Here is an 11,512-nt window from a genome sequence, read left to right on the forward strand (position 1 = left end):
CCAGAGGGTGGGGGTCGCGATAGGCGGAGTCTGGCTGATTTAGGGCCGCCATTTTGTGACAATGGACGAGAGGGGGGGTATGCCTATCTGATTGGCTGATCTACGGACTTCTCTCGTCCCGAACAAGCTTCTACAGATTGTTCGGTTGTACTCTCCGTCGGTACTCCAGCCACCCGGCGACCCGGCAACGCCGCCAACCCGTCCACGTCCCTTTCCCCCACCACCGCCACACGCACACCGCGCTTTTACCCCCACTCAGCCGACCCGCAGCGCCGTGAAAGCGAGACACGCGTCCTTCCCGCCACGGAATCGAACCGACTTGGCCCGACCACAGAATCACCGAACCCTTTCCTCGCCGAGATGCTTCTTTCGGTAAAGCGCCTATTACGTTGTTCTTGCGATTAGCCGAAAGCCTGAGAGCTCTTTTCGCATCGTCGATCCTAGTTCGGGTCGGGCCGATGTTGGGAACCGATGGTCGATAAGACAACGAAAGAATATCGTTCGTTGTAAATGGAATTTACGTTCCGCCGTTTACGTTATCGTCCCAAGATTGTTTATTTTCGATATATTCGGCGATTCTTGCTGTAGCTTTCGGTAAAACTCGTCGTCTATCGCGATGATCGAGTACGTTATCGTCGTACGAGGTAAGAGGGCGATTAGCAAGTTGCGTGCAAGGTTACTCCGTGTACGTGTCGCGTATTTGCGTCACAGAGAAGAGAAACGAGAAGAATAAAAGACAGGAGAAACACCGAGCGGTAGAGATAAGAAAATGCATACGCACGCGTGTAAATAGACAAGAATAGGCGAATAAGTGCTACAAAATACACCGAAATCCCGTCTGAAAGCTAATGTTCCTCGAGAATTTTCCCCAGTCTCGAAGGTAGAAAGCGATCCGCTGAGCGATCGCGCGTCGAAGGTCGTTGGCCTGTGAACAGATCCCGCGAATCGGCGCGTTTAGAACACTTTTAGGTGGAAGACAAGTCCGAATAGCGGATTGCGTGTAGAGGACAACGTCGAAACCGGTGCAGTAACGCGCGGATTGTTAACGATCTCACAGAGGAAGCATAAATCAACGATCGGCCTTTTTCTATTCCCAGAGAAATGCACTTTGCTAGCAAAAGTATTTCGCAGTGGACTATATTCTTTAGAATTTGAACAGGTTTGGAATTACCCGATAGGACGAAAGAAAGCTGACGCGTTATCGATACCTATCGATCGTCAGAGTCAATCGGTTACTCGTTAACGCCGTTCGGCGACGTTATCGACGAGTTCTCGCGGCTGCATCGCGATAGAGCGGATCGGAAAAGTCAGCCGCTATCGGATCGCCCGACCTGGGCCAACTTGTAACGCCAGTCGGTGCTCTCTTGTCGTCTCATCTCTCGTTGCTTTCCGGCCTCTGGTTTTCGGAGGAGGGGCGTGTATCTTAATCGTCGTATCTCATCTAGATAGGCCGCCGGCATCCAGATCGGCTCACGGAAACGCGTGCACGCGTGTACCTGTATCTAGGTAGACACGTAAGCTCTGTATGTTCGCCCGACCCGCTCCAAAACCGAACAACGTACCATCGAATTACCGGCCGATCTCCAACCTGATTCTGTCGCTCGTCGTTTTATCGCTCCACATCTCCGACATACGAAAATTACAATAGCGAATTTGAGTCTCCAACAGGTCGACGATCGATCTTTACTTCCCACGATGTCGCGTGGCAGCAAGATTTTCCTACGATACCTGTCTTTCGCCGGATTTCACCTTACGTGTTTAACACGAACGCATCGCCAAATTCGAATGCTGGTTTTTCCTATTTTTTGGATTGTTCGGCAACGTTCGATAATTTAAAAGTACGCGTCATGCGGTGTAGTTGAATCGGCGGATGAAAAATTGGAAGAAACGCGGACGAGATTTCTTCGAACGGCACGCGGAATCGCGCAATTATCGGCGGCACGCGGTGAATATCCGCGGCGATAGAACGGGCGCCAGTGGAAAATTCAATGTTCCCGAGCGAATTTAATGCAGTTCTCACCACCGATTGGCAGATACTGCGGCTCGACGCTGCCAAATCGTTCCATCAGACCGTGCACGTACCATATGCTCGTACGGCCTGCTTTGAATACATTAATAACCCCCGGCGACTCGGAATATTTGCACGACAAATTTGCGTAGATCGCCGATAACCGCGCGTCTAACCTAACGTGCAAAGTGTTTTACAATGGAACGCCGGGGAAATTTACAAATGTTTGCTCGTTATAAATATTTCGGCACGTTACCCCTTCGTTACGTGTCTTCAACAGTTTTCGCGAGATCCAGGGACCACGTTCCGCCGTTTTAAGGTCCGTCAAAAAGAAAAAAAAAAAAAATAAAATCCAACCGGTCAAGATCGCGTTGTTGTTAGACAGATTTCTTATTCTACGAGTTTCATCGTACAATCCAACCAACATTTGTAACAGCCTAGGCAGATACAAAGATCAAATGCGCTAATCTTCGATTTATTTCTCATTGCAGCGACACTGGTTCAGGTTGTTCAATTTCTTCCTGGTATTCGTCGAGATGTTCTCGTGGGAGACGTACGAACACCTTCCTTGTACGCTGTCAGATGTTCGTACGTCTCCTGAACCAGACAGACGAGGAAACAACGGAAACATCGGAGACTAGGAAATGTGACTGGGAAACGTGGACACCGTGGATGTTGACGAACACGGTATGGACGATGTATAATACCTAAACTGTTACATATAAAACTATGGTAACCAATTCGGGTGCGTTGCACGGCCAGCACATGGAAACAACATTGCACGATTGCGTATAAATGCACCTTTGCTGTGCGTTACGCGTTACCACTGTTCGTTCGTTCACGAAATTCGATACAAATATCTACACACGCAACATGTTTTCTAAGAGTCTAGTTCTGTTTCTTACGATTTAAACGCGCGGCCTGACATTCGGTCGTATAGATACAAATACAGTCCTTTAGTGGTTGATGCGTACTTTGATGAAAATCGAAAGATTTTCGAGCGACGACCAGCTAACTCGAAACACTCGCAGTGCATTTTTCTAACTTTCGTACTGGAAGTTTATAATTCCATGCCATGAAATTATATTTCTGTAATCTCCGTTTCATGAACTTTCTCTCGATCCGCTAAGGGAGCAAGAAAATAGCAATGGAAAATGCAGGATCGTTTGGCTGAACCGGTTAATTCTCGACCAACAGATAGCAACCGAGAAACGTTCGACGAGGATTATTGAAAACTCGGTGTGGTGGAAGGCAAAGTGCAAGGGCGAGTGGCTTGCTGCTGGTTCCTAGACTTTGCAAGTACCGTAAAGATGTCCCCCGGTGAAATCCAGCTTATCGAACGAACGAATATTATGTAGATGCGGCCGCTAGCTAGGGAGGTGTTGAATAATTCCGTCGGATCAGTGCGCTGATTTCATCGTTCTCTGTCGCGAGCGTGTGCGAGCGCGTGCCTTTACGCAGGTGTAGGCGCGCCTGTGTGCGTTTGTGGCGATGAAAGAGATGCCTTGCGCGATCGGTCGACCCAAATTTAGATCGGATCGAGGAAAACGGGAGGCACGGCGCGTGCCCCGCGCGAAGATCATCGCTCAGATAGACGCTTTCACGTACACTGTCCCTAGCAACGCGATTGAAAAATTTGCTCCGTTAATCGGCCTCCTGCTCGCCGCTATCCTTCGCCGAACCTCCGATCCAGATTCGTCTCGGATGGATTTTCCAGCGCTGTCTTTTCAAATAATGTAGGTATGTAGGTAGATAGGGTGTTTCGATAATGGGTTACTATGGATACAACGTTTGGCCGCGGTTCGCACTCGCAATATTAATTAAGCACACGTCTCTCGTTTACGACGTTCGTGACAAGAAAAAGGAAAAACGCGTGTAACCGTTATCGGTTGCTGAAGAGAGTCTGTCACGTGCCTACGCGCGTTCACACACAGACGTCGCGATTATGCTAATTGCGATTCATTTTCCAACAGTTTGTTCCGCTCGTTCTGCTCGACGTTGCAAAAGTATCGAGCAACCACGACGGGATCGTGATCGGTGAGCACGATCTCTCGTATCGATTTCCTCTGAAATATCTTGCTAAAGGGTAACACCGAGTCCTTCTTCGAGGGAGAGCCGGAGAAAGGCCGAGACGAGAAGATTGGAAAAGTGGGAAAAGGAGCATAGGGACGTTTCTGCCGGGTACGTAAATTTGCCGGCTGCTGTTGACGGATCGACCGGAAAGCAAGAAACTGGAATCGTAAACTCGTTAGCGGCTCTGTCGAACGTATTAACCGCGAATCCTCGGATTCCGTGCACATCGTCGATTCGGCAAGCGAGTGTAAAGAGGGCAGCCCTAGAACGAACAAGGGAAAGAAAAAAAGGCGAAATCGCGGTTGGAAAAACAAGAGGCTAGGCACCGCGGAAAAAGGAGCGCCGCTAGGGTCCTGCTGGAAAGAAGGGAGAGGCTCGGTGTTGACAGGAGAAGCAACACGAACGCCGCTGGGTCGTTCTCGTTGGTTCGATGGTGGGGAGGGAGTAAACGCCCGCTAGTAGGTTGGTCCGTGGCGGTAGGCGTGACCGGGTCGTGCCGAGTCGTGCCGAACGCTGGCGAACCCTAACGAACGCTGGTGAACGCGAGGGGAACGTCGAGACCGGTGTTTTCGTTCGCCTTAGTTCCGCGCCGGGTGCCACGACAGTCGCATCGACTCGAGTTTACGTGCGCGCGCGCGCGTGCTTCCAAAAATCTTTCTCTCTCTTTCTCTCTCTCTCTCTCTATCTGTCTCCCCTCCCAACGCGGATCGAGCAGTCGAGCGAGAGGAAAACAGACGGCAGAAGGAAAGCCAGGGGAACTCGCGGAGACACGCGAACCTGACATCCCGACGACCCGGTTCGAGCACCAAGCCCAGCAGCTCTCCGTGCACGATTTACCGTGCTCGTTTTCCCTGTGCATCGGTTTCGTTACATCGTACTGTTGTTTCTCACGAACGGCTCGGCCACGACTCGGACGACGACTTGGACGACGACTTGGACGACGCGCGCGATACACAGGGGCCCAGCTATCGACGCGGGCAACCATCCGAACGCCACGATGTGCTGTGTGTGTGTACTGTGCAGTGTCTTCTTGGTGCTAACTTAGTGATAACGATATTGAAACACGCCCACAGAGCGACGAGACGCCGCGCGGCGACATACCGCGCCACTCGGAATTCATAACTGTTCAGGTAAGCGTGTTTGGCTCGTAACGATCGCGAACCGCCGCTCCACCGATCGCCGACTCCTTTTCCAGAGAGGAGCAGCGTGTACCACTTTGCCTCGCGGTTCACGTTCTATCCTCTTATCGGTGTAACGAACGCTAAGTCGAATTTGGAGTAGATTCCGTGACAGTTTCCAGCGAATACCTGCTAAGCGCCAGATCGTCGTACGCTTTTCCTCTGGCGCCTCCATTCGATTGTCTTTCGCGTTCGACTATTCTCTTGCGAGTGTGCGATAGTTCGATAGTCGGTTGTTTTTCCTTCGACTGTACAGGGTCGTTGTAGGATGTCGTTGTACACCACCCAAGGAGTTGTTTCTGTTCGTGTTTCTCAGTGCGATGGACGCAAACGGAGTTGAGAGCGGAGTGAAAATCCGATCGCTGTGGAGGAAAATTGGCGTCGTAACGTCCACGTATCGCGATCGAGTTGCCATCGGTCCCTAGGTCGAATTCTCTTAGGATCGAACGTCGGAGAAATCGGAATTCTAGAGATCCGTGTGACAGATTTTTCGGAGTCGCAGCGATACTCCGGTTACCTTTCTGGCTGAGAAAGTACGACTTTGGAATTTAGGAAGTCTCAGATCCTTACGTAGGAGAAATTCAAGTTGCCGGTAGGTTGTTTTCGAAATTCGTCCCTCTAACTTTTGCCTGCCATCGCGTGAAAAATGTAACTGCTTACAGTCGAGCGCCTGCGATTCCATACAAAAACAGCCGTGCCTTTTTATTCGGATAGGTCGTTGACTCCGGTCTATTTAGAGGTCGAAGAAATTGCTTGTTTGCTCACGCCAGTGGGACGAAAAGATGGCGCCGACGGTCGCTAATTCTCTTTCACGCTGCGCTGTTTATCTTCAGCTTGCGTACACACCACCCTACGAAACTAAAAGTTAACTCGAATCTTGGGAAAATTCGCTCGGCGTTACGACCTAGCGGTCAGAGAGCAACAGAAAGGCGAAATGTCGCGCAATCCTACGCTAGTCGATTCGGAATTTTAGGTTCCCAGGGGAAACCGCGGCATAGGAGAGTCCAGTTTTTCCGATCGATCGGGTTACCGGCTTTCCATGGCAAATTGGAAACCCGATGCACGAATAATACTCGTGTAACTCGTTACGGTCGATTGCGTAACAGTTTGATTTCCACGAAAACAGAAAGAGACATAGTTCTTGTGTGTGTGTATGTGTTAGGCGACCGGAGTCGATCGAACTCCGACGGCGCAGGTAGATCGACCAATTCACCGGAAGAAACCCGGCGAGAACGCGCGGTGAGTCAGGTCTTTCCGCGACTCAGGATTTTCCTTTGTTCTTGCAACGGCCGTTTGCCTGCCGTAGCTATATCTGTTGACGCGGAAATGAAAATTACGAGCGTCGTTAGTGCCTGTCGTAGGTATCGTCTTTGAGAGGCAACGAGCTCCGTAGAAAAATTGCTCCGCCGTTGCTAGTTCTTTTCTAATCGATTAGCCAGTGAAGGACGATCGATTCGTGGATGACGTCAGCGGAATGATTTAAAATTGCTGTAGCTAATCCCTGTAGCGATACAGCCTGATGATTCGCCGTTTCGTAAACGAAGAAAATTGTCCTCCAAATTTACCAAAATCTCTAGTTAGGAATCGAATATTCGTCGCTTTCTAAACGCAAGTTTCATCGTATCGCCATCGATTCGTATCCTTTACACGGCTCTGCTAGTTGCGTTTAGTTTCCACGTACGTTCCACTTAGCGGCTTATTAACATACGTTAACGTCAATCATATTTTCTTTTCAACCGTCAAGTTGACAACTGCCGCGACCAATTGTCACGTCGGGTCGATTGCATTCTCCGTAAACACAGGCCGTCGTTCGTCACTTTTCAAATTGTAAATATCTCGTTCGGTAGGCGTTTGTAAGATTCCATCGAGTCTGGACGTCGAATAAACAGGAAAAATTCGCAGGTCAAAGCATAATCCGTGTGCTACCATGGTTTCCAATATGCCAGTGGGACGCTGGCAATTGAATTTTTCGGAGCGACAGGTAGAAAATCGGAGGACAGGGCGGCGAGTCGGCGAGAAAGTGGATGATTTTCAAAGGGAATTCACCCCTTGCAGAAGGGAGGCGATATCGGCCGATGGTTTGCGCGCGGCCTATAATTGCTAATTTGCAAGTATAATAAACGACCGTCGGTTTCTGTTTTCATTTATTAGCCGCGAAATGCCTCCGCTTATTAGCGCAACCATGCATTCGAAGCAATTCGCTCGTTTCTTCGCGATAAACATTCTCTTCGCCGACGAAACGCCGGCTGCGTTGCTTCCTCCTCTTCGTCCTCATCCTCCTTCTCTTCCTCCTCCTGCCTCGCCATCCATCGATTCTCCAATTTTTATTTAATTATTCTTCGTCCTTCGTTCCTTCTATGGAGTCGCGTATTTAATGGAAAATCACGACGGTATGTAGCGAGGGAATTTTTCCAGCGGAAATTTATACACGCGGATTTCGCGTTCCACCATCTTCAAACGTAAACGGATCGACTCTGTCATCGATAGACGGCGCATTTTCGCTCGATTTCGTATTTTTACCAATTGCTACAACCGAAAAGAAATAGAAGAAGAAGAGAAATAGCATGGAAATGGGCATTTGATTTATTAAATATCGCGATAAGTATTCCGCTTTGGTTATCTCGCACATCTTCCAGACATCGTGCACGAATTGTGCGCGGTGTTCTACACCCTCGAATTTCTTGTAAATGTGCAAGAAGCCGCGGTCTAGTCGTCGATAAATCGAACGATATCGTAGATCACGAACGAGTGCTCCATTGTTTCTGTAATGAACAATCGAATTATTGGTCGATACGATATCGAGTAAGATCTTCGTATTGCGAAAATTCTCGGTAACGTTGGCTCCAAGGATCTACGCGTTTTTCTGTTCATCGGAAATCATCGAATCCGGTATTTCCCATTTATCAGGTTCGATGTAAATTACGAGATCGGAGAATTCTTCGTAAAGACGATCGACGTAGGATTCTGCTTGCCACTCGTCGTCGTCGTCGTCGTCCACTTTGCAACAAACGTGCAGTGTTGTATTCGACAAATTCGACAAATTCCGCCTCAGAGGTTCGCAGGTCTGCGAGTATCGCGTTTCCCTGTTGGAGCCTCGATCCGACGGCTGAGAATCGCGCGCGCGTCTTATTCTCATCTTCGTCGTTCGCACTCGCGTCGACCATCTCCATCGTCGTCGAGCTTCCACGCTTTACGACTTCTCTGCCTATTCGAATCTCCAGCTACCGCATGATCAAAATTCGCGCACGATCTTGTAGCGACTGGGCAACTGGCGAACGAAAGAAAAGATTCTAAAACGAAAGATACAAAAAGACATTGTAGTTTTGCGAAACGTACCTGGTAAGAGCAAACGATTGTTATTTGTATGGTTCTATGGTTAACTCATGGCGTATCAACTTGAAACTTTCTTTCATCCGGCGATGAAAGTCGAATTTCGGTCAACAGCATAGGATTTTCTGCGTCGCTGTCTTTCGCTCGCGTTTCTGAAACCAATTCTACCTCTTCGTCGATCTCTCAACAGAGATTCTAACAGCATATCGGAAATCTGTAACACCTGATGCGATCTCCGTGGTAATTTAAATATTATTCCATCGCCGCTGCTGCTCGCAATACTTGTAATTCCGACTTACGCTGCTTCGTCGGAGAATCAATTTTCCGATCTTGGTCGGACCGATGTGACTGGAAATATTACGCTTCCGCAAACGCGTGCTTTCCAAATATTTGCTTTTTCCACGCGATGCGATTTTCTGTTCGCCACTAAAATAAAGTAGCCGAGAGAAAGAAGATGTAGGAAGAGACGAGCGAGCAGCGATCCAAGAGGCGAGTAATTAATTCAGGCACGTGAAAAGATCGGCCGGAAAAGGGCAAAGATACGTTTCACCATGCTTCGGGGACGATTAATCCGACTGGATATATTTTTTTCTACGTTGCACGCGAGTCTTTGGTGGACTTTGCTCCAGGTTCGAGGTCGCCGCTTAACGATTTTCGAGGCGGTGTCACGAAATCGGCGGCGAGTTGCTCGCACGTGCAACGCGACGCCGTTCTTTTTTTTTCGGACGGAACAAGATTAACAAATCTCGATAAGATTATTCTACGCGATACGTGATCGGCCGGCTCGCTTCGATGGAGGTGTTTTTTTCGCCGCGATGATGTAACGTCGTCACCTCTTGCGATAAATCGTGGAACGTCGCGTTGCCGCGATTTTCGCGCCGATGACGCGCCGATGACCACGATGGAAGTTAACCAGGTTCTATCCCGAACCTTCCGGGCAAAAATCTTATCTCTGCCTCGCCGATAACACCAGATAAGATCCGTTGCCTCGCATCTTTTCGCGATTTGTCGAAATATCGTGGTTCTTGCGCGAAATCGCTAGATTTAATAATGACAGAGTTGGACTCTGAACCGCCAACAATTTGAACTTTGACGATTCCACCGTCCGTCGAACTTCATCTTCTCCACCGACGTCCTTCGAGCTTCGAATCTTTTTTTCGTCTCTGTATCTCTCGAGATACCTGGATTTTTTCAATTATTCTATCGATAAAAGGAGATATAGCGCACGAGAGGTGGAGAAATTACGTGGAATGGCAGAATGAAATATTCCAAAGCTACGCGTCTTTTCGTAATATTTATCGAAATACAACGTTCATTTCGGCCGATGAGGACAGTCGTAGAACGACGCGATTAGATTCTGCGTTAGAAGACTCAGGTTGGAAAAGGCGCGGGGAAAAATGCGTGAAACGCAGCAGCGTAGATTCTCCTGGGTTATTTTCGACTCGTCTAATCTTGTCTAAAGTCATTTGGTAGTTTTCTTATCGGCTGGCGAGCTTGCTTATCTCGATGGTCGAAACATTCAGGCCCACCTCACGATTTCAAGGAGTGATCAGCCGAAAATATCGACGCCAGCGATCGCGATCGTCTTTCCGCTTGTCTCCCGCCATCTCTGCCGTTTGCTTTCGCGCGATTCGCTTCCTCCAGCGACCCTTCGTCGTCGCGTAACGCGAAAATCGCACTTGGGCCGACGAATTCTGTCATTCTTCCATCGTCCCCTCCACCCGTTTCCACGAGTTCCGCAATTTTTCTTAGCTTTTGGTAGAATCACCGCACGACTCTGGGTATCTCTAGATTTTAGTCGGAATTTATGCAGAGGTTTTAGGTATTAAGGATCATCCGAGACACTTGGCCGTACAGTTCTTCGATTTTCCAAACGCGAAATAAGACGAACAGCCACGAGAAAAGTAGTCGTCGATCGACGCGTTTTTCGCCTGCTGTGGACGTGCAATAACTCGAACGGCAAAGTCGACGAATTCGACAGAATCGTGGAATCGAAGGAATCGCGTACGCGTATTTGGCTGCGGTTTCGCTCGTCAACGATATCGCGGACGATGATAGCTCGGAGGTTACAAGCTGCGAGGTTGTGCACTTTTGTCTAAATAGCGGAAAAATTGGCGATAATTATGAGCGTAATTATTGAATTATAATTAGCGTGGAAAGTAGCGAGAGGCGCGAGGAATTATTGGAACCGCGTAGAGGCCGATTTCGTGCTGTTAATCTTATCGCCAGGCTTTTTGTGTATATCTTATCGGATCTCGTTCTCGAGTATTTTGTTTGGCCTGGACATATAATTTTGAAAACGCCTCGTCCCTCCGTCATCGACTACTTCTACGTACGTAATATATTTTTCTAGCAATTCTGCCGGCCATTACAAACATCCATTTCAACAAATTTCTTCCCATTTTTATCTAATCCGCCGTGTTTTCGAGGGACCGCGAAGAGGCGATCCTCTGCGACGATGTTGCCGAGAAGGAGCAAAGTTCTTGCAACCAGCGTATCGTCATTTTCACGCGTAATGTGTACAGTTACGTGTCGTTGTCAACAGCTGACTGGTCGCAATCGAATTATACAGCAAACGGTTCCATAGCTGTAAATAAATAGACGAAAAAAGACATCGTCCATCGCGGTGGTTTTCCGAGCGTACAACGCTCTATCGATATCGGACGATCGGTCCTTTCGGTTACGTCATCCACGACCTTGATCATCGACTGTGTACCCGGGCCGATTGATAAATCATTTGGAGGCACTCGATGGTCGAGTGGGCCGAGCACACATCAGTGTCGCCTGACTGAAGCGCGCAGATCGGGAGCTAATTAACCGAGATCTGTCGGAGCGATCGGCTATCGTGATCGCGGACGGGTGAGTCTGGCCGCGAATTTCTTGGTTTGTTCGCGCGTTTATCTGCGAAGATCTGGCCGAGAGA

At 48.9% G+C, this 11,512-nt stretch overlaps 1 protein-coding gene across 1 annotated transcript in view; it reads left to right on the forward strand.

The window, feature by feature from the left end:
* LOC100742684 (GATA-binding factor C-like) overlaps nt 1–11,512 on the forward strand; it is a gene marked incomplete at its 3' end in the record, with an annotated part of 75,339 nt that overhangs the window by 39,007 nt on the left and 24,820 nt on the right. Inside the window, exon 2 of the mRNA XM_033323396.1 lies at nt 2,500–2,695. The remainder of the gene's footprint in view (nt 1–2,499; nt 2,696–11,512) is intronic.

This window comes from Bombus impatiens, unplaced genomic scaffold (genome assembly GCF_000188095.3).
Source record: "Bombus impatiens unplaced genomic scaffold, BIMP_2.2 scf_0945, whole genome shotgun sequence".
NCBI lineage: Eukaryota > Metazoa > Arthropoda > Insecta > Hymenoptera > Apidae > Bombus > Bombus impatiens.